At 38.6% G+C, this 6,000-nt stretch overlaps 1 protein-coding gene across 1 annotated transcript in view; it reads left to right on the top strand.

Moving 5' to 3' along the window:
• Positions 1-427: 427 nt before the first annotated feature.
• LOC150078092 (beta-1,4-glucuronyltransferase 1-like) overlaps positions 428-6,000 on the top strand; it is a 57,013-nt gene continuing 51,440 nt past the window's right edge. Inside the window, exon 1 of the mRNA XM_090384256.1 lies at positions 428-605. The gene's annotated coding sequence lies outside the window, so the exon portion shown is untranslated. The remainder of the gene's footprint in view (positions 606-6,000) is intronic.

Here is a 6,000-nt window from a genome sequence, read left to right as displayed (position 1 = left end):
AATTACGCGAGGCCATTTCTGAAATCTTAAAAGGCACTTCGAGGAACTCGGGCAGAAGAATACGTTACCATAGCAACCAAAGGCCCGAAGTTCCGATGAAGTCACTATAGCACTCAGAAAGAGCATCTCTACTTTTGCCTCCTATGTATACTTACAAACAAAAACGGCGCATGCCTTCTTGCTAACGCGCGTGTATTAACTGTTAATATAATAATAGTAATAATGACTCGGTGTTGACGATGTTACAAGACGAAGAATCGTGTACCTAACAGTTTAGAGCACGTCTGCTAGACAATGCAGTCGACGTTTCGGCGCACGCGCACTTCAGCTTTGTGTAATTGTACTCGAATCGATCGCGGTGTAGGAGTGCGGAGCGACCGCTAGGCACGAGGCCTCCTTTCTCTCTCTCCCCCCCCCTTCCCCTTTCGCTTCTCTTGGTGCTCTGTGCCATTCAGCAGAAAGGCAGATGGCTGAACGAACGGTAAATGGCGACAACAAACGATATCTGGATGCTTTCAAAGAGTTCCCCTCTTTAAGTTGATGCGGGGCCTTGTAAAAATTAATAAGGCGCTCGTACTAGAAGATATAGCCAAGAGCAGAAAAAGGTAGGCCTAATTCTGTTACTTGTCGGTGAGTTATATCGATGTAAATTATAATGTGACGTTTTAACTGTAGCTTTCCTGCCTGATGGCTGTGCTCTACAGAGAAAGAATCATTACAGGGGGATTGAAACAATACGTGTTGTCTGTGGTCACTCATAGCAAATTCTGAGAAGGCTTTGCGCGTTACTGTATACAGCTTTAGGTTCTGACGCATAATCAATATCAAATCCCAAAAGATTAAAGTGAAGTTAATTTATATTTAGAATCAATCAGAGCTAAGAACAAGAGGTTCTTAATTGTACACTTCTGACACAGTAAATAATGTGCAACCAGTGTTTAAATAAATCTAAGAGAGAGAAAAAATCCTTCGCTTCAAGTTCATTTATCCGTTTGTAAATTATGTCTTTAATTTAATTAAAATAAATTACATTTAATAAAAAGGACAATTAATTTTTCATTTTGTTACTCGCTTGGCGAAAGAGAATTTTTATAATTTTTCTTTCTGAAGTCGATGGCACACCGAGACCTCAAAATTAACTTGTAATAAGCTGACTCAATTTATTTAAGGGATTTATCATTAATAAGCAATGTACCTCCTTGAGAGATATTCGCTTGATTAAATGCGATACTAATTATTCAGATGAGGTGCTATTATGGAGGCGAAGGAATCATTATTTAGGAGGTTGTTTCACATTTTACAACGTACATAACAAAACTAAATTTGCATTCCAGTAGTAGAATCATTACCACAATATCTGATAGATTTATTGTTCTAATTCCAAGCTCATTAGGTGAGATGCCATGTTCATTATTTGGATAGTGTGTTTACCATGACAGCAGATTTATAGAGAACCAGTTACTACGACTTCAGATGAAAGACTACTATATGTTTTAATCATTTTATTTTTTTCTGATTATGTTGCATAATTTATTATTTGTAATAGTATTTTAATTTATTGCTAAAACTTTGAGCTTATTGCTAAGACGTTCAGATTAGTTTTGCAACCGTCCACTTCCTTTTTTTTTCGGTTTCATTTCATGTTATCCTAACTTCTGTATAGACAATATAAAAATCGCTTATTCTCAGTTATTTGTATCCTAAAATGCAGTAGAAATTTTGGAAATATAATTACTGGGGACACGTTTCAACAAAACTTGAGAAAAACCAAAATAAAAAAAAAAAAACTGCAAAAATCTATTCAATTAAAACAGGAGCTGTAACCAACTAGAATTCGAAGATATTATATGTTTTAAGCCATCTAAATCAGACCATAAGGTAAATGCTAAGAAGGCACTCTTTTCTTTCAGACAATGATCTTCGTAAAAACAGAGTTTTCTTTACATCCTAATATTAATGGAATAACTAACTAATTGATTTTGACTATAGTATTTTTGCGATTTTATAAAGGTAGTTATAATATCAACAATAATAATAATAATAGTTAATAATACATAACAAGAATCAATGATAATATATAACAATAATACTAGTTAATAATATATTACAATAATAATAGTTAATAATGCATAACAATAATAATAAATGACAATAATAATAGTAACCGTAACCGAACACAACCAACCACCCCATGCACTCGGTACCAGTACCCGTCACGGGGTGGAAAAAATCCCATAAAAGAGAAAAAAATTTAAATAATAATAATAATAATAACAACCATCCTATGCACTTGGTACCACTACCTGTCATGCGTTAGAACTCCCCATTAGGGAAAAATGTTATAACAAAAAAAAATAATAATCCAAGATTAGTTAATCAACACGAGGAAATACAGGAAATACATCGTCAAGGATCCCACGAAAGACACCAGAGCAGCAATTCATGGATCAGAGTTCGAATCCTGAAGCGAAAAAAAAAAAAAAAAACGCTACAGAAAAATCGCGCAAGTCGCTTCATCGGACTTTCCTCAGCCATTACTTCGATGCTATCGCAGTGATGGCTGAGGCAAAGAGTGCCACGCGCCATCTGGTTCCGCTCCCAATAACTAACATTCGCCACTGGATGCAAAAGCCAAAGCGAAACAGGTGCACTCCATAGCTGGATGAAAGTGAAAAGTAGAAATATTGAACATATCGCTCGAGTAATGCAGGGTAAAATTACTTGCGTTCAGGCTTTAGGCAGAGGGGTCGGTCCGAAAAATCAGAGACAGTCTCCCGAGGAAGACAGTGGAACAAGTGGTGCTCTCCCCATGTGGTTACTACATGGGAAAAGCAAGACCATCCAGCCAAACCAACTGGAAGTGCTTCCTGTGCACCTGCACTAGTGATCACTCAGAAAGAAAGGAAGGAAGGAAAGCCAACGCATGAAATACGTAATCGAAATGAAAACGAGTTACCGAACAAAGCTACTGTCGGACCTGATGGATTTCCCTTGTTTATCGTTAAAATATCCAGTGTCTTCATCGTTGATGCTCTTTTACATATCTTTAATGAAATTTTACAAACCTCGACAGTGACCCAGATTTAGATGCACTACTGCGTCAAGCCCATTCCGAAGAATTCGAGGCCAAAAACTGCGAAGGATTTTCGTCCTATTTCAGTGGGCTCTTCGCTCCTTAAAGTTTTTGAAAAGGTAATCCTTACTCAACTTATGAAGCACTGTTTCCATCACAGACTTCATCACCTTCACACTGTGGTCCCTGGAAGATCTACTATCGCCAATCTCCTTCAAACTCTCTTTCACATACAGGAAGCTTTGAATTCTCGAACTCAGCACGACATAATTTTTCTGGACGTTAAATCTGCATATGACAGGATTTCCATCACATCCTTACTTAACATCCTGAAAATAACTACTTCAGGATCTCAGATAACCTCCGTACTCAATAAAATTTTGCAGGAAAGATGGCTCCTTGTAGAGCACAATGGTCTCTCCCGTTCCTTTACTGTCTGCAGAGGGGTTCCACAAGGTGGCGTTCTGTCAGCAGCACTGTTTGCAGCTGCTTTGGAACCTCTTCTGGCAAATTTCAAAAACATGATCTCTTACGCCGATGATTTGAAGCTCTTCATTCATTCGGATCAGCCAGAACAAGCGCTCTCAGTCCAAAGAGCTGCAATAAAACAAATAAATAGATAAACACCTTTCTGCATTACATTGGACTCGAGCTAAATGCCGAAAAATCTGCTCGGATGACCTTCACAAAGAGGAAAAGAATAATCCCAATGCACGTCTCTATAAATGGACATCAAATAAAGCATGTCAACTCCCACAGGGACCTCGGTTTGGTGTGTGATTCGAATCTTGTCTTTTCTGGAGCACTTCAAGGAAGCAAGGAACAAATTCTATGCAGCCCTTTGGTCTGCTCGACAGGAACTGGTTGGTTACGGCAATAAGAAACTAATATCTAGATTTGTCGAAACTTGTGTTGTACCCGTGGTTCTCTACGCGTCGGAAATCTGGTCCTCCGCTCCTCCAACCTACCTGCAGCAGTTCTTGGGGCTTAAATATTGGCTGCTACAATCCCTCAACAGGTCTTCAGGACATCCCCTTACTATCTCTAGGGCTATACTGCATTCGCTGAATGGAATGACCCCTTGGAAACAAATAATCACTACTCGCAATATAATTACCCTCTCCAAGCTTATTTCAGGTAGACTAGATGCTCCCATCATCGACAGGCTCATCATTCTACCAAAAGATAGCAGAAGAACAAAAATCACCAAACGTCTAAGATCCGACCAGCCCTCAACCAAATCAGCTCGCTCAGTCATATGTTTCCAGCAAACACGATTGGTCTCCTGAACGACCTAAATATTAACCCTGAAGCGTTTGGCGTGGACAAAGTCCTTTCGGACACCTACTCAATGTTTGAATTTTAGACGTTTCAGTTCTCCTTCGCTCTCTGTAGGTTTCTGTGAGGACAAACTGCGCTCCCCTTCCAGTTCCGGACAGCTTTCTACAACTTTCCCGCTCTCCCGCACAGTGCTTCGAGGAATGCGGAATTTATTTAGAACATTTATCTCGAATATTGTCTTAGCTGCTATAATTTATTTGATCTGTATCCGTTATATATATATTGTTAATCTGTTATAGTTATGTTTACCCTCCTAGCAATGTTTTGCTGTCTAGGAGTGGATGTAACCTTTCCTTTTCCTTTACTTGAATAAATAATAATAAAAGAATAATAATATATTCAAATGCGAGCATACTTTGAAGTAACGAAGCTCGAAATCCACACGACAATGTACAGGACGAAACTCTTAGACACCAAATGGAACGGTTCACGACTGTTCAGGTCAGAGAAGAGCAAATAGCAGCCCAGACACGGACCATCGTTAAGAAGAACCTGATAGCTCATGCTGTCTTGGAAAAAATCAAGAAAGATATCAACGACGAACTACAAAGAACAAAGAATACCGAAACACCCGAAGAATAACAAGAGGAGGAACAGCAAGTAAAAGAACTACAACCCAGTGCAGAAGAAGTGGAAACAAACGAGATCACGATATCCAGAATAGAAGAGGGCCCTAGCAGAATTCGAGGGCGTGGACCCCACAAAGACCCACACCATACCGAAGCAGAGACTCAACCGAATCCTACAGAAAGTTACAGACCACTTTAATCGGCGAATAATAATAATCCAAGACCAGTCAATGAACACCGGGAACTGCAAAAAATTAGTTCTTATTCTTAATTTTTACCATTCACAACTCCAGTCATTTTTTTTTTTTTTTAATTCAAACAGCCTTAGCCCTCCGTGACTGTTCAGATTCAAGCACATGTGCCCTCGTGAGTAGCACAGTTGGTAGAATCGCCATCCTCCCCACATCGGGTGTAAAAGACCTGAGTTCGAGTCCTGTCGATGACGTGAGGAATTTGTATGGGCCTTTTCACAACGTGGCTGAGGTAGTTGGTCTCAGATGAGGGTAGCATGGTTTTTCTCCCGGAAATTCTGGTTTTTCGTCCAGCAAACAGAAAACTCGACCACAGAACACAAGCCAAGCAATTTACAGTATACTCGGAGCAATATGGCCTTAGTCACTGATGCTCCCAAAACTCTATTATAACATCAGACACATGTTTATCCAAACTGTTATCATTGTGTTTAGGTTCTGAAAGTATGGTCCTCGTTATAAAACACCCTGTGTAATCATTCTCTCTCTCTACAACAGTGTCGTTCATAAAATTCAAACTGATTAGCAATTAGGCAGAAATTGTAATATATTTAATACTTGTATAGATCTTGCATTGCACATCTTTACTGTTCATAATATTCATAAAATTTAATATATAGAATCCTAAGAAAAATCTATATTAATAATGCAGATTAATACACAATACAGAGATTAATATCATTAATCTATATTATAATTCCTTATACTTCCTTGTAGATTAAAAGTAAAACATACAATGATGTGTGCGTGTTTATTGAAGTCATAT

Source organism: Mastigoproctus giganteus, chromosome 11 (assembly GCF_048544385.1).
Source record: "Mastigoproctus giganteus isolate SK-2022 chromosome 11, ASM4854438v1, whole genome shotgun sequence".
NCBI classification, from domain to species: Eukaryota; Metazoa; Arthropoda; class Arachnida; order Uropygi; family Thelyphonidae; genus Mastigoproctus; species Mastigoproctus giganteus.
The sequence above is the reverse complement of the archived record's forward strand: the minus strand, read 5'-3'. Positions and strand labels throughout refer to the sequence as shown.